This window comes from Schistocerca cancellata, chromosome 7 (assembly GCF_023864275.1).
Source record: "Schistocerca cancellata isolate TAMUIC-IGC-003103 chromosome 7, iqSchCanc2.1, whole genome shotgun sequence".
Classification (NCBI taxonomy): domain Eukaryota; kingdom Metazoa; phylum Arthropoda; class Insecta; order Orthoptera; family Acrididae; genus Schistocerca; species Schistocerca cancellata.
Window position 1 is genome coordinate 98,772,151 of NC_064632.1, and position 22,847 is coordinate 98,794,997.

A 22,847-nucleotide genomic window follows, 5' to 3' on the forward strand; every position below is an offset into this window, starting at 1 on the left:
AAAATTCGAAAATATTTCTGTTTCGGTCGTCATATAGGTGATGATGTATTTTATCTAAGTCGGACATATTCCAGAATCCCCAAACAGATCGTTAGGGATAACGCAAAACCTCATTATAGCCTTCAAACAAGACTATCTGAATTTAAAACACATTTACCAGGCACATGTTGGAATGGACATGTCGTTCAATGATTTAGTAAATATATGTGCTGACTACTGGAATCATAAACAGTATTGATTTCTCGTTATTTATAAAACAAGAAAACTGAGTGATGCTGGGCACAGACGAAACATTCAAGAGTTTTTGCATATATAGCACGGTAAGGGAGGTTAGTACATCAGCAAACGCTGCACCATGGAAACATTCACACGTATGTCTGGCTCTCAACTAGAGATGGGGGATCCGCTCTTGAACTAATTCATAGAGTTGAATCTTTCAAAGGAGTGAACAATCAGTGATTCAGAAAAAAAGAACGGTAGCTCCAAATGTTTCCCACGGCAGAGAGAGAGACAGAGAGAGAGAGAGAGAGAGAGAGAGAGAGAGAGAGAGAGACGGAGCATATCAGCAGCGCCTCTGCTGGTCAGAGCACAGTGCACGCCACACAACACAGCCAGCGCCAGCCTCTGCCCTGCTTCTACCTTGGCTGCCTGCATTGTGCAGTGCCCCATTGGATTTTGTGTTTCACAAATGCCGTGCCATCTCTGTGCGTCGTCTGCCGCCTGCAGTGTCTGGCGCGGTGTAGCTTCGCATCGCTCTCTGTCGGCGATCGTTTCAGTCGCACGTCCTGCCCTCTGGGCAGTTGATGTGAGCAACAGGACAGAGAGCCACCTAGCGGATAACATAGGAACTACTTGCAAAAACCTGCTCGCAAGGGAACGGACGATTTGTCTCGGAGCGGGTGAGCCCCCACCCTCGGAACTCGCCCGCTCAACGCTCGCTCCGCCGTCTCGACTCTAGCCAGAGCGTTGAGCAAAGCGACTCAGGTGTCACGGCTGGTCTCTGCGGTCTCAGCTCACGCAGTAATACAGCTCGCGGCTCGACCTACTCGACTCAGCGCCTCTGCATCAGAGTCCGTCTCTACTGGATATAGTTCTTCGTAGTAATAGCGCTATGTATATTACATTATTATGTTATGTATACATCAATTGTTTTTATTTTATTTTTATTTGTTTAAACTGATTAGATTAGGTTCCTGATGACTCCTCTTACTATAGGATTTTTACTATAGGATTTTTATTATGGAAACTCGAATTTACACTTTAATTACGAGCGAACCGATAAACGTATCGCAAAATGTGATACACCAATATTTTCCTTGTTTTATTCTGCGTAAGGCTATATGCAGCACTTTCGTTTTACAGTCAAATTTATATTTTTTTTTCTTATTCAGGTACGGGTTTTGCGATTTTAGGCGTCTTCGGAAGGAAACGTTCACTTTAAAAATATATGGCTTGCGATGTATTTGTATGAGGTTAATGAAATTTTAATACATTATAGCCAAATATATTGTTAATGTAAATCTCAAGTTACAACATTTTCCGATCACCCAAAAAACCACGATAGTGCAAAATAAATCAATAATCAAAAACTTTGTCATATAGTGGAAATTTCAATAAACAATATAAAATTCTTACTCATTATCTGTGTTACTACAAAATAGGATCAAATAAGATCAAAATACAGGTATAGTACTGGAATAAACCAAGTTTAAAGGGCAATGTGCCTTCCATTTATTTTCTATTGTAAATGAGTGGTGAGTCATGAAAGCTAATTCATTTCAGGGAGTGAAGTTCTGATCCAATCTCTGAAAAGAACAGTTTTGCCCATCCCTACTCTCAACCCGAGAGAGTGGGTCTACGCAGACAGAACGTTCGCCTGTACATGGATGCTAAAATTCAGGCTATTGTGCATAAAGTTGGAGGTACGCGCAGGGAACTAGAGCAGATTACCAGACTCTTTTGAGAATGGTGAATGTGTTAAATGAGTTAGTTAATGAAGTCTGTAACAAAGTAGCCGACTGAATTAAAAAGGTCGAGGCTGTTGAGGAGTAAACAGATGTAGAGTTCCTTGCTGTTGAGAAGGGGGAGCAGGTACATAGTAAGTGGAAGAAGAAAATGACCAGATATATAAAGCCGCACGCTGCGTAGATGCCTGATTAGTATACACCGAAATGTTGAAGAAGCAGAAAGTAATTCAAGCGCGGAAAGCAGTTCATGGGAAATTTCGGTTGCTGTGGTTAGGGCATATGGATCGGTAGCAAACACTAAGAGAGACCTTCAAGCCGGTTACTGAATTTCTCCGACAGCACTCAGCAAAAACAAAAACACACGATAACGAGGGTGTTGCCATTGAAGAATTCATTACACGTCACACCCCCAGTCAGATAGATAGAACATTCGGCGTTAGCAGGGGAAGGCCGTACGCGTTCGGTACGCATCTTGTAACTGTAACTGACGACACAATACACACTGGTGATAGACGGTTTGAGAGAATACGTAGCTTAATGAATATTATTTTCCTAAGACCTAACAAAAAACATATAAATTATTCAGTTAATGATAGGGAAACATACCGTGAAATACTGCACATCACTGGTGTTCATAAGATCACGAAAAGCCAGAGCAATAAGAAATATAAAACTATTATAAAACCAATACTTGAAGGCGAAAACAACAGAAGCAGTAGCAGCAGCAGCAGCAGCAGCAGTGATGGTATTGACATTGAACATGAAGCAGTGAGCAATCGAATCCCGCAGTATATATATTTTGACGACCCCAACGATGTATTAGATAGACTACGGGTGCACACAGCATCAACTACTGCAGGTAATTCATTCGAATGAGGATGTTTCAGTAATCTTGGAGCTTAGAGAGAGAGGTATCATCGAATAAGTATGGCGACAGTAGTTCGAGAACTGCACAAACCAGCATGCAAAACATACTCTCGGAGGCATGTTATGATTAAAAAGTTGGATGACTTGTGGCAAGCTGATCTTGTAGATATGAAGGAATATTCACTTGAGAATAATGGATTCAAATATATTTTAATGGTTATTGAAAAATATTCCGAATCTGCCTGGGCATTACCTGTCAAAACAAAAACGGGTAGAAATGTTGCCGATGTTTTTGAGCGTTTGCTACAGGCAGGGACGATTCGATGCCCAGACAACCTCCAAACCGATCACAGTGGGGAGTTCTACAATAGGTATTTCAAGACCGTGATGCAGTGGTACGAAATACATCAGAACATTCACTCACCTAAAGGCATGCATCATGAAGGCTCATACAAATGGACAGATATCCTCCCAGAAATAATTGCTCAGTATACTCTAACCAAACATACCGCAGTAAAAATGAGACCAATCGATGTTCGTGATAATGGACTCATGGATACGGTGTACTATCGCATTAAGATGCTGGATCCACGCAAACAGAAATTTAATGTACGTGATTTCGTGCGTATCTCAAAACACAAGACGTCATTTGAGAAATCATATGTACCGAACTGATCAACAGAGATATTTACAGTTCCTATGTTGCAACGAACGAATCCTAAAAGGTGAAGTAAAGGTGAAGAAATTGCATGCTGCTTCTATACCGCGGAGTTGCAGAAAAGCTCAGAATCGGATGTTTTTATCTTTGAGAGAGAAATAAAGCACTAGTCAAATGGCTTTGTTTTCCTGCTACACAAAACAGATGGATTGATGCCAACGATTGGCTATGTAATGAGCATGCCTAGTCCACAAGCACCGCAGTAGCATAACATGCGTGCTAGGAGACACATTAGAGGAGGTGATGGTATTCTAGACAAACTACCAGTGGAGTTATACATCCCAGGGTATAACTACTGTGGACCTGGGACAAGGCTTCAGAAACACTTGGCGCGATGTGATAAGGGGGTTGATCTACTCGACGAAGCGTGTATGGAACACGACATCGCATACCATGCAAATAAAGATACATCAAGTCGTCACATTTCAGATAGTATTTTAGCTGAAAAGACTAAGGTGATACGGGGAGAAAGGATATTGGTGTAGGTCAACGCATCGCAGCATTTGCAGTTGATAAAACCAAATGTGGAAAATTAAGTTGGGTTTAGGAGTGACGAATTTCAAGCGAGTTATGAATGCTGCACGTTGTGCACTAAACAAGGAGGACAAGCGCGGGAAGCAAGGCTGTTTGAAGAACTGTATCGTGACAGCGATGTATGCAGCTAAACACGCACTGAAGCAGAATTATGAGGGAAAAATAAGAAGGGGATCAGTTAATGCACCTCGAGTTCTATCAGTACCCAAGACATCTGATGGTTTTAGTCCATTTCTCATCCTGGCCCTCTCCTCGCTCTCGGCGGTAAGTTCCCTCGCTTGTGGTGCTGCAGCTATCGCTCCAACGGTCAAGAACGCGCTAAACTCCCAAGCACAGTTAGAAGACGTGAGAAGACATAACTGCATAACGGAAGTCGCAGCCATCGGAAAAGGACTATAGTTGAAACCGTACAGGAAAGGTCTTGGTCTATTCATAAATTTAAAAAAAAAAACCATTAGCGTTCCTACCAGATCGACCTCTCACAAATACAGATCTTCACAAGTTTGTTAGAGCCAAATTTATGATACCAACATTCCGTGGTGTGTTTATGCGGGATACATTACCGAAGACTGTGCCGAAAACTTGTGAATGCGGCATTGTGAATTTAGATGTTGCTGGAGGCCCAGGCACCCTCTGGGTATCATACGTTATGAAAAATGCGGATACCGTCTGCTATTACGACTCATTTCGTGATATGCAAACACCTGAAGAATTACAACGATAATTCAGTCACAGAAGACGTGTGCTCTGCAATTATCGACGCTATCAGGACTTTAATACACACCTCTGTGGACGTCTATGCATCATGTTTCTCTTGACTTTCACAAATAAGATGAAGAAGAAACATGCTATATAAGGAGGAGGTTTAAACATTCATTCATCAGTAGAAGTTTAGAAGCAATGTTGTACACATTGACGTTGAAAGAACGATCATCTGTATTGCGGGCAAATTACTTCCTGCCAATTGATTTGAGCGTTGGTGAATGGAGCATTGGTTTGACTGGACTGGAGATGTACAACAGCAACCCAAACATCACTGAGGCTAACAACAAGCTGCATCTGGATATTAATGGCGAAGAAGATACTGTAGAAATAGAACCGGGTGCATACGATATCGACGATTTAAATGAAGTCTTAAAACAGTCTGAGAAAGGTAGTGAATTACGTGGAAACATCAATACCCTTAAATCTGAAATAAGGACTGTAAATGCAACTACTGACTTTAACCAGAAAGATTGAATACAGCGCCTGCTGGGTTTTACTAAAGGGCAGGTTTTGAAGAAGGATCCTAGTAAATTTTAAAAGTCAGATCAGACTGTAGACATACTTTCCGTCAGCACAATACGTGTCGAGTGTAACATTGCAACGAATTCCTATCTCAACGATAGTCTGATTCACACTATTTACGGATCCTTCCCCTCAGTTGCAATGGGGTATAAGATTGTTGAGACCCCTGCCAATGCAATGTACCTTCCAGTGACAACTCAGACATTGGACTACTTGGAGCTGCGTATTGTGGACCAGAATAATCAACTTGTTGACTTTCGTAGTGAGGAAATCATTGTACGACTACATCTAAGGCAGGATGGGAGTACGGTATAAAAAAAGTGTACGCAATCCATAGCATGCCACTTCGCTACCTAACAGAAAAGTGATAAACACGTGCGAGCTACAAGTTTCTTAAATCAGTTGGTCTGAAACCGTGTAATGATGTCCTCACTCAATATAACCAGTCCAGTAGAGTATGATGAGAGAATTACACATCAGGAATATATCTCTCATAAACCTTACGCTTCAACCACATTTAAAAAGAACGATGAAATTAGGATTGTCATCTAGCACCGAGATGCACTCACGTTTCCATGCAAGTGTTTCATATATCTAGAGGGGTCATTCAAGGAAACCGACGGCAGTGATACAGTGGGATCCAATCTGACTCGTAACGCTTTAGCGTTCCTGTTCCAACAGGTACGCTATGAACTCAAAGGGTCTGAGATCGACCATACATGCAATGTCGGCATAACACCAACCCTTGAAATGTACGTCTCGGCATCACCAGCAGATTTGCATGGTTTAGAAAATTCAGGCTGGTTCATTGACGATACACAGGTAGAACAGTTGCAGACTACAAGCGATTTATTGCCTGCATACATCTAAAATTACTTATGGGGTACTTTGAGAACATGAGACAGATTATTATGAACACTAAACAGGAACTCATTCTGGTAAAGAGTGCGACAGACAATAACTCATACATTCAAGGAGCTCAAGAGGAGAATAAGATCACAATCAGCAGGATAATATGGAAAATGCCTCACATCAGTGTATCTGATGAGGTGCGTTTGAATCATTTAAAAGTCCTGAATTCAGGAACATTTTTGTCACTGACATTTTTCTCGTGGGAGATTTTCGAGTACCCAGTGTTACCAGCAGTAAGCAGACTAACATGGGCAATTAAAACCACTATGCAGCTAGATACACCTAGATTCATCATATTTGCGTTTCAGACTGATAGAAGAGGTAATATAGCAAATGATTCCACTGTGTCCGCCCCCGGTAGCTGAGTGGTCAGCGCGACAGAATGTCAGTCCCAATGGCTCAGGTTCGATTCCTGGCTGGGTCGGAGATTTTCTCCGTTCAGGGACTGGGTGTTCTGTTGTAATCATCACCATTTCATTCCCATTGACGCGCAAGTTGCCGAAGTGGCGTCACATCGAAAGACGTGCACCCGGCGAACGGTCTACCCGACGGGAGGCCCTAGTCACACGACATTTTTTATTCCACTGTGTTCGACAACTACAAGTTAACTAATGCCAAAGTGTACCTCAATTCAGAATTCTACCCATATGACAATTTACATCTGCAGTGGAATCAAAATGCAGACAGTGTAGCGTATGGTATGTATGCAAGGTTTCATCCTTCTTACTATGAAATTGAAATTGACAAAGGAGAGGGAGGAGAATGCCTACTCAGTCCGCATAAGTTCAAGGCGTTTCCACCGATCATTGTAATAGACTGCTCGAAACAGAATGACATAATTAAGTCTGGGCATGTAGATGTGCGAACAGAATTTAATCGAAAAATTTCCGAGAACACACTGCCGCGTATTCTCTAGTTCAACAAGACCAAGTGATCAACTACTGTCCACTCACCAGTGTTGTGCAACAAGCTGTATAAATGAACAGGTGCTGCAGCATACCTACGGCATTTCACAATGACGTCTCAAGGCCTGAACATCATTGTAACCACTCAGTTTCTATGATGAGGAGCGTACACAGTTCATATTTAAAGATGTTGCGTTTGTAGTGTCCACACAACATGCTGAAATAACAGACATTCTCAGCAAACATTGCATCAGTAAGGTTTTTCAAGCATGTGGGATGTGCTAAAACACGGAAGAGTGTAATGTGGTTAACACATTTCTACCATGGAATTCACTGGTAGGATCCTGCATACCCTAAATAGATATGGTGACCGCGCTTAAATTATTCCATCACACGGATACCATCGTCTACATCAAGGGGAAGGAGAAGACTCATGGACGTGTCGAATTTTTAAATTTGCTTCTATTCAAGACCTGGAATTCTACAGGTGTCTTTCTCTCCATCAGCTCAAGAACATGTATGAAAAATGTGTTGCTGTATCTGCTTATGAAAATGTAAAATTATTTTTACCTCACACCCTCTGTTCTTTCTCAACCCTGTTCCTGTTGTGACAATGTACAGTTTTTCAACCGCATGCTATGTCTGTGCTTTTCTACAAGCACAGGAGATATAATTTTAGACGTGTCTGCTATATAGCTTTGGAAGCGGACATGGTCACATGCGTCCTGCTCCCATAACCCAATCCGTGCTTCATGATTGGCGTAATTCCCTGTAACCATTCTATATATTTTGTTACCATCCATGTTAAACTTCACCTCCGTAATAGCACTCATCTTCAGCAAAACTAATATCGTCTGAGACATTCACAGCCTTAATATATATGAATACATATGCATACAAAATGGGGATAGGGTTTTTAGTAAATAACAACAAGATAGATTTATGGTAAATAATTTTTTCTTTCATTATTCAGTTCACACAAACACAGTATAGTATTCTTAACCCTTTCAGACCTGGTGGTCACAATTGTGTACATAAATTTGGTTCACTAATAATTCGCTGACAAGAAAAGTCAGGTGCATCCAAACTCACTGTGCACATTTGTGTATGTTTCTTTTAGCCATGCTGAAGCAGCTGCTGTTCTTGTGAGCAGTCTGTGAACCACATAGTAAAATATACTCTCTGGTGATGTTTCTTGGTGGGAAGCCATTACTCATTGACTTTATTGCTATAATAGTCACGTTGTGGGTTTTGTTAATGAATGTTTTCTGTGGTTTCCGTCTTTTGGAAACATTAGACATTTTTTCAGTGGAATTTTCAGCAATTTCATTCAGTTCATATTTGTGTTATGTATCAAGTAAGTTTAATGTACACATTTGTGTACAACAGGTCCTTAATGGTGTGTATTAGGAAACGTAACCTAAAATGTGCCTCAGCTGTATTTGCATGGCTATGGTAGTTTTATGTGGTATTTTTTTCAGTTATTTCAGTACCAACAGCAATGAGGAGAATAACTTGACCTGTACATATGGTTTTATTTTATATTGCTGGCTTTTGACTAACAAATATGGATAAGGAATATCTTTCTGTGGAGAAAGATGGGGATTTGATTGTGGACATAATTGAAAATAGCGACGTTTCTGACATTAGTTTGAGTGGAGATGAGGATGACAGTGCACGACTTATTGAAAGGCAAGCTCCACAAATAGTGAAACATGTTGGAGCAGATAAATTGAGTGTGAATGATGTGTGTAGGGACACCATATCTGAAGATGATGATGGACAGGTGGTGGATGCTGAAATGAATTTTTTATGCAATGAAAACCCAGAATTGAATAGCCTGTGTGACAACATATTGGTGACACCTAAAGAATCCATAAAATGGAAACGCAAGTCTCTAAGTACCATGGCAGAAACATACAAAGCTCCAAATTTTGAAGAATCTGTCTTGTGTTCTCTAATACAATACTTCAAAAGATACATACCAGATGGTTTGTTCACTAGCATGGCAGCACATACTAATATTTATGCATTACAACAAGGCAAATCCTCATTCAAGCAGACAACTCCTCAAGAACTAGAGGTACTATTTGATTTGCATATGTTGACTGGCACTTTGAAATTTCCCAGATTACAAATGTATTGGGATACAAGCCTGGAGGTAAATGTGTGTTGGGCAAACATGTCACGAGACAGATTTTTTGAACTACGAACAAATTTACACTTGGTGAAGAATCTGGTGAAGCCCCCTGTAAATAAAGATACATTTTACAAAGTCAGACCAATTTACACAGCCATTCGAAAATGCTGCAGTGAACTTCCTCTAGAAGAGAATGTTTGTGTGGATGAAGGAATTATTCCTTTCACTGGGAAGTTTTCTGCAAAGCAGTATGTCAAGGGGAAACCAAGTCCATGGGGAATCAAAGTCTTCCTGTTTTGTGGAAGTTCTGAAATCTCAAGGCATCAATTCAGCAGGCACTGTCTGTCAAAACAGATATGGAAAGAACTCGCCTTTTTCAAATGATAAAACAATAATGAAACAAACCAGAGGTTACTGTGAAGAAATCACTAGTGCTGATGGCATTACCATGTGTAAGTGGTTAGACTATAGGCCAGTTGTATTGTGATCAAACTTTATTTGGTAAAGGCTCAGTGGATGAAGTTAAGCGTTGGGACAAAAAGCACCAAAAGTATGTGAAAGTAGAAGTGAAAAGATCTAATCATGGCGTCCGTCTGATGGACTGGCTTCAGACATGAGTCATACCAAGAAAAAGTGGGGAATTACGACCAGCTACAGAGATACAGTTTGATTTCATTGACCATTTGCCTTCGCATGATGTAGCAACTGCAAGTCGCTGCAAATATCCAAAATGTACAGGGTGTTCCAGAATTCAGTGCAGAAAATGTTAAGTACATTTTTGTCTCCAAAAGGACAGAAATTGTTTTTTTGTAGTTTCATGCTGAACTTTAAAATCAGTGTGTTGACCACTGTTGTTTAAATAAGAACTGTAATTTAGATTAATTTTTATTGTTTCTTCTATTTTAAAGTAAAATAAAGAGTGGCATATTTGATCCATACTGTTAACCTCCTTAATGTAGGACATGAATCTCGAGACCTGATGAACACAATTGTGTACATTAAATATCTAGAAGACTAGGGATCTTATGAATTTTTTTCTTAGAAAAATGTTGTTAGGAGACTCACCTGAATGTAAAAATCATGTTAGACATTATTTTTATTAGTGAACAAAAAATCAGGTATGAAAGGGTTAAGGTAAAATATAGTATTCTTGAGGTACAAATTGACTCTGCTATTCCAATGGAGAAACACTTTTAACTTGAATGCAAGAATATTAACATAGGTATGAAATTTTTTTATAAATCAATGCTAAAAACTAAAGTGGGGATACTTTCTGTACTACTACTACTACTACAACCAAATTCGACAACCACAGTAGCATAGAATTTACAATAATTCTGATTGACTGCACATGCTTACAATCTAATTTCATCAGTCCACAATAGCAAAGGGTGTATTTACAATTAGAATTCTGATGGACAGTGAGATTATATATATATATATATATATATATATATATATATATATATATTCTGACTTGGATGGCTAGCAGCAGGTGAAACATTTTGATCTATTTACAAAAAATGCTTGTGGTGTGTGGATATATATTTTTTACAGTATAGAAATACATTGTATATCAACAAATAAATGAATATATAATTTTTTTTCTATCTGTCTCTATGATACACGTGTACATTGTACACAAAAAATATTTACACGAGACACACACACACACACACACACACACACACACACACACACACTCATAAACACAATTAATTACACTATGACAAAAGGGTCATACTACTACTCTGCAGACACTATCTCTCTCTCTCTCTCTCTCTCTCTCTCTCTCTCTATCACTCAGAGTCCCCCACCCCTTCTCTCAATACAAGCGAGTAGTGTTAGTACGGGCGAGTTTCAGTCCCTTCATCACAAATGACCCTTTTATCATGAGGGGACAGACCGATTTTGGACTGTAGTACAGTGTACACCTCGTATCTTCTCGATCGGATACTGGTCCACCATACCATATGCGGTGGTCGTGGTGCAGCACCGTGAACACTACTGCACAGGCACTGCAAACAGTCTTCGATAGAGAGGGCTCTCGATGTCATGCGACGCACACCCTTAGCCTGCCTCTGGGTGGCACCTTCCAATGTGCAATACGCATACATTTTTGAGCGTAGAACTACAAACACCACAACCGGCAATCCATTCGACTCGTCCTTCATAAGACCGATAACCTTGTTGTTCTGCGGAATAACAGCACAAGGATTATCGATCGCATATGCGGACGTGTCGAATTTATTACAATGGAACCTAATTACTTCATATGGATTGCAATTTTCTCCCAATAGGTAAAGCTATCTATATCCATATAAAGTAATTTAGGATCTGCGAAATGAGTTTCCGTAAACTCGTAATGAAAGTGGCACATGTGGAGTTTAAATAGGTGTAGTATGCACATCTCTACATAAGTTGGTTTTGTTAACGCTGCTGCAGTCTTCGCCATCTGCACAGCAACAAAGTTCTTATTGAATATGATGACCCGCTTAAAATTTGGTCTGGCAATGCGTTTTCTTAGGCCATTACACTCATCCCATTCGGTTCTAATAAAAATTTCACGTTGCCCCCTCAAATTCTCCATAGCTTCACCGATAACTGAATTATTCATTAATTTATAAAAATCATTCTCAAAGTCACACATCACGGAAGCTCTCTGTCTCGTATTCAAATCAATATACTCCTTCAACCAGGGGGACTGCTTGACGGAGATAGCCCAGGTGATTCTAACCAGATCCATACCCAAGTTGAGGCATCGCTGGAGGTTACGATAGTGAATAATATATCTCCACTTATCCACCAGCGTTGTCATCGGTTTTGGTGTGGAGCTTTCTCTTACAACTAGTTGCTCTGGACACAATGACAAATCGGTATGCGCGTTATGCAAACTAATAGGGTATTTGAGTTCTGCCTCTTCCACATACCCGACATCAAAATCAGCTGCCATACCCCCATGATTTTTCCACCTAATCCCTTGCATTCGTCTTCAGACATCCAACGAAACTCGCCAATCGGTAGTGACTCCTGCATGGCATGCCCGTATAAGTTATTTACATTGAGATACATTATATAACTCAAATCAAGGGATGCATTGAACCTGTCACCAATCCGTGTATATTTTCCTTCGCATGCCTATGAACACATTGACAAAGTCCCCTGCAGATCCCTTGCTCAAAGAAAAGAAGCATGTCAGGATCGGTCAATAATTCGATGCTGCACTTCGTTTTCTTGAGCACTGCGTCCCAAGGCAACCCAGGTGCCGTGTAATAAAAAGTGGTATCCAAAGAATAAGTGGTCATACATAGACTCCGGAACTTCTCGAAAACGTCCGCAAGCAAGCACATGTCTGTGTCCATTTAAAGCCGTGCATACTCTCCTAAAGTGGAAATACTGAATTCCCGCCAGACATTCACAGCAATTCGTCATGGGGAATCCAGTTATGTCGGGTAGCCTGGCTTCATTGAGTTTCGCCATACTATCCACATACTCATATGGGAAAACCCCCTTCTTAGTCACAAGTTGAAACTTTTCCTCGTCGGAAAATGCAGCTGAATGATATGTATATCCCCTCCGAGGTAGAGTTTCAACCAGTTTCTGGAGTAGTGCCTCTATAAAACGTAAAGTGTCAAGGAAGCGGAACGTAATTCTTGGCGTCAATCGTTTGGAGAATGAAACATACTTCTCGACTCTCTCAGGTAGGACAATGACCTAACATTTCTCCCAATAGATATCAGCCAAGTGCTCAACTAGAAATTGAGGGTGATACCCAATTAAATTGTGGAAGAAAACGGTATGTCTCTAGGTAGCTGGTACTTCAAATTGCACACATTGTGACCTGCGCCACAGAACTTCCAGATAAGAAGACATGGTCCCTACGAGGAGTTTCCGATTTCTATCTAACAGCAGCCCACAAATATGACAATCAACCACGTTATTATACAAATCTTCGTTCTTCTTCGTTGCCACTGTATAGCTTATCAACTTCCCATGAAAATTTTTCGAGCTCAGTAAGCAACCAAACCGCAGGATTATCCCCGACGTAAGATTTGTAGCGGTTAAGACTTGAATCATATGGCGATACAGTTTGGTACACTGCAGCATATGGTATTTGTTTCTCTGTAAAGGGGATATGCGAAGTTGTAGGGTCACCTTCATAGCGGGTCACAGGAGCGAGGAGGCATTCAAAGTTTGCGTATACCATGAACAGCCATCGCTCCTGGTGGTGAGCATTCTTAAAGTTTATGAATTTGTTGTCATCAGTAGGCATAATAAGTGCTGGTTCCTTGGAAGTGCAGTCTACTAGATGTGTGGCTAATGACTTGTATGATGAGAAATAATTGAGACACTTCGAACAAATGTTTTACAAGACTATTTGTTGATAGTTGGGAGGAAAGGAATCGGGACATGTCCTTGATCCAAACATAGTGATAATTATCACCTTCAGAGAAGAGCAGCATGTTTACTTGCAGCTCATGATCATTGGCAAATTTTGAGAAATGGAGAGGGCCAACGTCTATGTGCTTGTCTTGCTCACCTGACATGCTTTTCTTCTCCAGGCCATAAACATGAACCGATATGTCGGTATTCTGGGCCCAAAATTTAGGTATGTCATCGATCTTGACAGGGAACTCTATATCATCAATGTCGTAACACCCACGAATATTATCACCTACATGGTATGTACTGCGATGCTCAGGATGATCCCTTCATTCGCACTTTCTTTCGCAAGCCAGGACTGACTATGCAAAACAAGCCTGATTCTTCCTATTTTCGCCATTAATGCATGCATGCTTGTTAGCTATAGGCAGCTTGACATAAATGGTTCAAATGGCTCTGAGCACTATAGGACTTACAATCTGAGGTCATCAGTCCCCTACAACTTAGAAGTACTTAAACCTAACTAACCTAAGGACATCACACACATCCATGCCCTAGACAGGATTCGAACCTGCGACCGTAGCGGTCACGCGGTTCCAGACTGAATCGCCTAGAACCGCACGGCCACACCGGTCGGCTGCTTGATGTAGGTAGATCCTCCATTTACGGGATCATAGATATGTATATGGATGTCCGGGTGTAGAATTCTACTGAGTGCTTCAGCTGAGCCTTTCCATATCTGAAAACCGGCCCAATATAGCACTCAAGGTGGATTTACGAAACTACTCGGCGATTGATGTTCTCCGTGGTGTCACACCACTTTCCTCGAAAGATAATACTCATCTATCCATCGCCAGACTCAGCTTTGGCGGGGAGGGGGCGGGGGGGGGGGGGTACGATAATTCAATGCAAAGCACGGCACTGCATATGATGGTGGGATACCTCGTATCGTTGACTACCTTGAGGAGCTCTGTTTCCATGACAGGAAGGCACGCGGTTAGAAATACAACAGGATCGCGATACCCTCCTGCCAGGTTTTCGATCTTGGTGAACGAGATTTGCTCCTCAAAGGCATCGGCAATCAACGAGTACTGCAACTGCGGTATGGTATCAGTGACCTGATTTCTTTCACCAAAAGGCCGGGGGAGAGAGCTGCCACTAGCCACAGGATCTTCACTAAGACTATAACTAGAACAATTCGAAGGAGTTGGTAAGGTGGATAAGCGTGCGCGCTGTACCTCATGTGATGGTGCAGGAGGAGACGCTGATGAAGAATCTAGCCGCTGCGAGAGGGCGGCCTGTGGAGGCAAGAGCGATGGTGTAGCGGCCGGGGTGGCGGCAGCTGCAGCGGTGGTGGCGGCGTTGGCTGTTGCTTTGATGATAATGAGGATGGCTTAGTTGATGCCGGCATGCGCGCGATGCCATGTTGAGGAGCGACCCCTGTAGGAGAACACGTAGAGATAATATTAGTTACATACATTGTTTACAGCTGCTGAAAGAATCAATTGAACTATTGAATTAAGCCCTTCAATTGTTACTATCACATGGTTATAAACAGAGTGAGTAATTACCTTTTTCGTTCTGACTCCAGGGTATAAACAGTTCATCAGGTGACTCCACCGCACCGTCAAAAAAATCATCATAGTTGTCATACAGGAGCGAGAGATACGATTGATCTCGTCGGTCCTCGCCTAGAACAAAGAAGATTTCTAAATCGATTTGTTAGAGAAAAAAATCCTGTACTACTACTACCAGCACTACTATTAGAGACTGGTAATCTTTTTTTAAACTTACAAGTATGCTGCTTGGCCATCTCATTATTATTTTCTGGATGCTGCTCCTGCATCCGCCGATGAACAGCCTCCAGCTGCCTGTCCAGTACATCCAGATCTTCTAGAGCGGTTCCTGTAACATGATGAGAGATAATTTTATTTATTTTGAATGACTAGTTACACTGAAAGATCACACACATGGATATTTTTCTCTACTCTCACACGAGTGCTGTTCTCGGTTATCTACAGCTGGGGGCTGAAAACAATTATCTACTACAGCGTAGGTACGTCGAACATCTCCCAGTTCTGCCTCCCATTGAATCTGAATTAGTTTCAGGTGGTCTAGAAAAAAAAAGAAGTACGAAATAAGAAAAAAATTAGACTGGGTAGTATAGAAGAAGTACAAATTAGAATGAAAATTATGCTCGCAAGGCAATTCTGACTGTGCATAGAACACAGGATGCTGGACTTTCAGGGCCTGTAGCCGTCCAGCCCGCTCCACACACTCGAGGACGAAACCCGCGAGTTGTACTATAACAAGGAGACAGAATTAATAAGGTGAATGTAACATAAACACGAAAATTCACACTCAAAATAGAAATTATTTACTTACTTGGTAATCCCGTATCCTGTACTCCACGTCTCTTCCCACTAGACTCTGAGGTGGTGTTGTTGGAGTTAAGTCTCTTCATATTTTCAGGGATAAAAGAAGTAGCGAACACACACATGTCCAAACGAACGATGCGACAAAAACGGGCGAATGAGAAAGACTGCTGGAGGGTGATTTCTTATATAGATGTGATGATGTAGTATCACATGATCTCAGTGTGAAACAGTGGCTGTTGAACATTTTGAGGGGTAGAGGATGGGCTCACTAGCGGTCCTAGTGACAGATGCTTCCAGTACCTCCAGGAGAACTAAGTATCCGATAATTTTTTGATTTACGGTTAAGAATTCATGTTATGACTGAAGATGCTGTTTGGAATACACACTGGATGATACTGAATTCAACTTTTGAATCTGAAGTCATTATGTGCATATTGCGAACTTAGGAGAATGCAATTAGATATATTCTTGAGCACCGATTTATGCTTCTCACCCAAAGTCTGTGAGCTTAGTGATTTTTTCGACCAAGAATGCTATATACACGTAATCCTAGATTTCTGGTATGAAGACTAGTGTTTGTTAGATTTAGTTTAGCTTCATAAATGCTGAAGCAAATTTGAGATTATAAAATAGAGAATTTTGTTTTAGTATTTAGGAATGGTGTACAGCAGAAAAGGTGAAATTCTGGGCTATTTTGGCAAACAGTTTATTTCAAGGCATGAATTTTTCCATGGAGACCAAGTGAACGTTAAGTTTATGTTGGATGCAATAGAATTTCCGAGAGTTCTACTTGGTTCTTATTTTTTACATAATCATGTGACTTAAGAACTTTGTTAGATGCATGATGCATCAGCTACACGTGACACGTGTTCCAGTAGAATCCCTAGCATATTTCTAGAACACGATCTGTATGCACTTGCGGGGTTAGGTGCTGTGATGTCAGTATGCACGTGTGGGCTAGATGCTGTGACAACAGTATGCATGCATGCATGCACAGGTTATACACATCAGATGTGTCCCGTTAGAATCGCTGGAGAGAGAAAATGGTCAAAAAGGTGACAGGGATAACAGTGCGCTCTGGCAACGGTACTGTGTACTAGGCCTGGACCTCATGTTGAACACACTGTTTGCCACCATATTGGATAACGTTACTTCCATCATCAGCTGCCATCATGGGCACCATCTTGGATTACATAATGGAATGAATGACCACGCCCTCTGGTGGTGGTACTGTGTACTAGGCTACTTGGACCTTGCATTGGACCCACTGTTTCCCGACATCTTGGATAATGGTACATGCATCATCAGCTGACATCACAGTGGCCATCTTGGATTATGTCATGGAATGGACAACAGCTTCCTCTGGTGGTGGTACTGCCCACAAAGTCAGTTGGAGTCCGAACCTCATGGAGAACGCACTGGATGGATCTTCTGCCTCAAATTTTTTTAAATAAAGACTTACGTCTAGCACAGGCTGAGTCCTTTTTCTGGCAATTCCTAGGAAGAGGTGGCAGTTGGATGACTTAGATTAGTGGAGGTAGCCCAAGTGACCTATTTTCCTGCGTTTTTCTTTGGTTAGTAGAGATAATCGTGGTGTGATGCATTATCGTTTTGGAATTTGAACCTCCCACCATTTTTAGTGGGGAGGGGGGGGTGTGGGTGTTAGATTAGTGGAAACAGTCCAATTGACCTATCTTCCCACCATTTTCTTAGTTTAGTAGAGGTGTGTTGCATTGTCCTGATGGAATTTGAGCTTCCTGCCATTTTCAGAGAGAGGGAAGGGAAGAGGAGGTTAGGTTAGTGGAGGTAGCCGAACTGACCTATGTTCCTACCAAAATTTAAACTTCACACCAATATCCGCCATCTGGAATGACGTTACGCCCGCCATATTGGATGACGTCGTCGCCGCCGCCATCTTGGATACATCTGGCAATAATGGAGAGTCAGATAGCACATACTTTGCTGTACTACTCACAGGGGTAAAACTCACATATTGACTTCCGGTAACATGACATGGGTTCACTTCCAGACCATGTGGAGGCTGACAGTTCATCACTCCTTGATCTAGTGTTCTTATTAGGTGGTTTAAATTCATACATAAAAGTTTTCGCTTCATAGTAATAATTGGTTACATTGCATTGTGTTCATGACTAAGAACTTCGTGTTTTTAGCATTCTCTGAATTGCGCTATAAATATATTGTTCTTATTCTGCGTGACTTCTGCTCACATCCCTAATATTTTTCGGAGGAAATGAGTCCATACATTCCCATGTTTCATATAAAACACAGTGATGTATTACTTTTAAAGTAAATGAAATGTATAGCGCTTTTTAATGGCATATCCTTGAAATTTCCACGTTGATGGAGAAAACATGTAGTTGTAACGGTTTATGGAGTTAAGTTTGTTTTCAGTCTGTGCGAACCTAGCAAAAAATGAAGTATAATAACGCGGCGAAAAGGAAGAACAGCGTTTTTATTGGCTGGAGCTTACCAGATCACCGCCTGTCTCTCGCTTGATGTTTTGTACGCAATGTCTATTTCGCTTTGTATGCCAGATTACTTGAACGATTATTATAATATCTGATATATTTCCGTGTTTGTCAAAAAAAATGGCTCTGAACACTATGGGACTTAACATCTATGGTCATCAGTCCCCTAGATCTTAGAACTACTTAAACCTAACTAACCTAAGGACAGCACACAACACCCAGCCATCACTAGGCAGAGAAAATTCTGACCCCGCCGGGAATCGAACCCGGGAACCCGGGCGTGGGAAGCGAGAACGCTACCGCACGACCACGAGATGCGGGCTCCGTGTTTGTCACTTCAATCCCAACACCTATCCGAATTCTCCTCACTCCTATTTAAATAACATTCATTGTGCTTTTAAATTTTTATTTAAGGTTTCAGATCAGTGAGTTTCGTGACAAATTGTTGGATGGTGGACGACCGAATGCTACTTACAATCTCTCGTTACTTATTTCTGTAAATGAAACCAACGCTTTCCTGACATACTTCGCCGGCCGCGGTGGTGTAGCGGTTCTGGCGCTGCAGTCCGGAACCGCGGGACTGCTGCGGTCGCAGGTTCGAATCCTGCCTCGGGCATGGGTGTGTGTGATGTCCTTAGTTTAGTTAGGTTTAGGTAGTTCTAAGTTCTAGGGGACTTATGACCTAAGATGTTGAGTCCCATAGTGCTCAGAGCCATTTAAACCATTTGACATACTTCGTACGCCTCAACCTTCAATGTTTTTCGTAAGAAGTGTGGTACGCTGATCGGTCACCCGCCATCTAGCAGTTTACGCAAGGGGTGCGGCACGAAAGCAGGGGAAGAGGGATCCTTTTATGTAAAAATTACTAAATTAATGTCATATACAGCTTTAGCACTGAATTATAAGCTGTATTATATCACATTTCTGGGTCATATCTTTAGTGAGGTTGCCTTTCATGCATGTCAATTAACTACGACTTAGCGGAAGTTTTGAAAGCAAACACCTCTACAACCTGGTTTTGTAATCTGGTGTTCTGTGGACTCACACATACACTGAAGAACCAAAGAAACTGGCACACCTGCCTAACATCGTGTAGGGCCCCCGCTAGCTCGCTGAAGTACCACAACACGTCGTGACATGGTCTCGACTAATGTCTGCAGTCCCATGTCACTCCAACTGCACTCGCGCCACACATTTACAGGGTTTCCCCTAGCTTGAAAAGTCTGCTGCTAAAATGCAGGTTCCATGAATTCATGAGGTTGGCTCCATACCCGCACACGTCCATCCGCTCGATAAAATTTGAAACGGGACTCGTTCTACCAGGGAAGATGTTTCTCGTCATCAACAGTCCAATGTCGTTGATGACGGGCCCAGGGCCCAGATCTGGCATAAAGCTTTGTGTCGTGCAAGGGTACACGAGTGAGGCTTCGGCTCCCAAAGCCCATATGGATGATGTTTCGCTGAATAGTTTGCACGCTCACACTTGTTGACGGCCCATCATAGAAATTTACAGCAATTTCCGGAATGGTTGCACTTCTGTCACGTTGAACGATTCTCTTCGGTCGTCATTGGTTCTGTTCTTGCAGAATCTTTTTCTGGCCGCAGTAATGTCGGAGATTTGACGTTTTATCGGACTCCTTATATTCACGGTACGGGAAAATCCCCACTTCATCGCTTCTTCGGAGATGCTGTACCCCATCACTCGTGCGGCGACTGTAACACCAGGTTCTAACTTACTTAAATCTTGATGACCTGCAGAAGACACTTATTTTCTGCTATAGGCGTTGCGGACCGCTGCGCCGTATTCCGCCTGTTTACATATCTTTGTAATTGTATACGCATGCATCTATTAGTTTCCTTGACGCTTCAGTGTATTTCCGCTTCATTATGATCACAAGGTCGTAGCTTCTGTATTGGGTTTTACAAATAAACGATTTTGGAATCAAAACGGGATCCTGGCCTACGTGTAGAGACAAAAAAAATGATTGCAATTTCAGAAATATTGGAACGCATCGGTCCATCTCTGGCACTTATGCAAGCGGTTATTCTACGTGGTATTGATTGATAGAGTTAGTGGATATCCTCTTCAGGGATATTGTGCCACATTCTTACAAACTGGCCCCGTATCCTCCAAACCTCGAGCTTCTTGGAGGGCTGCACCCATAATGCTTTAAAGTTTCTCAATTGTGAATAGATCCAGCGACCTTGCTGGCCATGGTAGGGTTTGGCAAACACGAAGACAAGTAGTATAAAATCGCACTATGTGTGGGCAGGCGTTGTCTTGCTGAAACGTAAGCACATTGTGGATTGCCATGAAGGGCAACAAAACGGGGTGTAGAATATCGTCAACATACGGCTGCAGTATAAGAGTCCCGCGGATGACAACGAAAGTGCTCTTGTTATGAGAAGACATGGCACCACAGCCATAACTCCCGCTTGGTGGGCCGTATTGCGCGTGGCGGTCACGCTGGTATCTCACCGCTGTCCGGGGCGTCTCCAGTCACGCCTTCGACTCGGAACCACATTGACTGCAGCAGAACTGTCTTCAGAGACGAGTCCAGCTTCGAACTGAGTCCCAATGTCCAACGTAGACGTATATAAATATATTCAAAGTGCGTCTGAAAAGTTCAGTGAATGGTATCAGAAAATAAAGGAAAAAAGAATTTAAAAAAGTAATCATAATTACAGCACAGTGTTGAAGCAGTGTATAAAAAGAATCTGCTTGAGTTCTCATAACGGTTTAGATACTGGAATGATAGTGTCGACTATGAACCCCGTTGAAGTCAACACGCAGAATCCCAGACCACGTCGAACGAGTCGACGCTTCTATACGGACGATCGGCGGCTGTATTTGAGAATGAGACCATAAGAGTTGAAGATAAGCAAAGACAGTGGAGACTTTTCGGATTTTCAAATAGCTTTACAACCTATATCATCAGTACTTTGCAGCTACTGATCATTACTTCGAAGATATTAGTTGACACCTCTTATTTCGTTTATTTTCCGAGACCTTAGATCGGACTTTTCCTTTTCAGACACGCTATGTATGGTGTTCGAAAGTCTTTGTGACGAACATCTATGGATGATAGATCACGCTATGAGGAATAATGTATGTATGCTTTTGTAAGAGACATAATGTTTGCAGATGCTTTCCAGCAGAGCTAGCTGTCTTTTAGTATTCGTCAGCCCTGGGAGGACGAAATTTCTTGAAACTAGTACAGTTTATTAACCAGATGTGCTGCATACTTACATCCCAGTGAATTGTTTGTCATATTCAACAAGAAAACCGATATGAGTAAGAGTCTCTATGCCAATAATGATGTTTTAGAAGCGAACCAGGAACTTGTAATTCTGCTTGTGTAACTGCCTTCATGTGGAACAGGTGACTGAATGAGAGGCACCACACACTGCATGTGAACACTGCCACCGCTAAGTGATACAACCAGTCGTAAATGACACCTAGCGTTGCCGCGAAACATCATTGAATATTTTCTAACAAGTGCTGTCCCAATGATTTGATGTATCACCCCTAGAAGCTTGTCACATTAGCTTTGAGAAACTTTGGTGTATATACTTGTTGTAGTCTGACTGGTGGAGTGCTCTCGTGCTTATCCCACGCACCTTGGCTGCAAATTTGTAGGTCAAGCCCGTGATTCGACCTTTTGTGCTGCGTTTCACGAACAGCAATAGCTCCACAAAGATTTGACATGTTACCTTGGCTTGCTCGATCACAAGATCTGTCTACAATCAAGCGCATGTAGGGCATCATTGGACGACAACTCCAGCCTCATCCACAAACTGAATTAACCGTCTCTGTATAGTTTGACCACATGAAACAGACATGAAGCTCCATCTCACAATCTGACAACCGGAACCTCCAAAACACAATGCATGCACGTTTGCCTGCTTACATTCAAAAGTGTGGCGCTTACTATAATTCACATTTGCGGTGGCTTATCTCGTGCTTAAATTATCTCGGTTATGCAATGTTAAGCACTTAAATATGTTACGTAGACAAATGTGTTTCCATAAATTTTATTACTGTACATTAATTACTTTTTAGTGTTGTGATTTTTTCCGTAAAGAAAATATACTTAATATTACGTTAACAAGCGACAGCATTTCGTCTGTACAGACTCTTTGAGGCAACATAAAGCAGTTTTTCCCATGTGAAGCATGACCCAGGTGTACAGAGATTTTAAAAACAATTTTATCCGATAGTACAGGAGATTGTATGTTATAAAAATGAAGATAAAAAGCTTGAGGA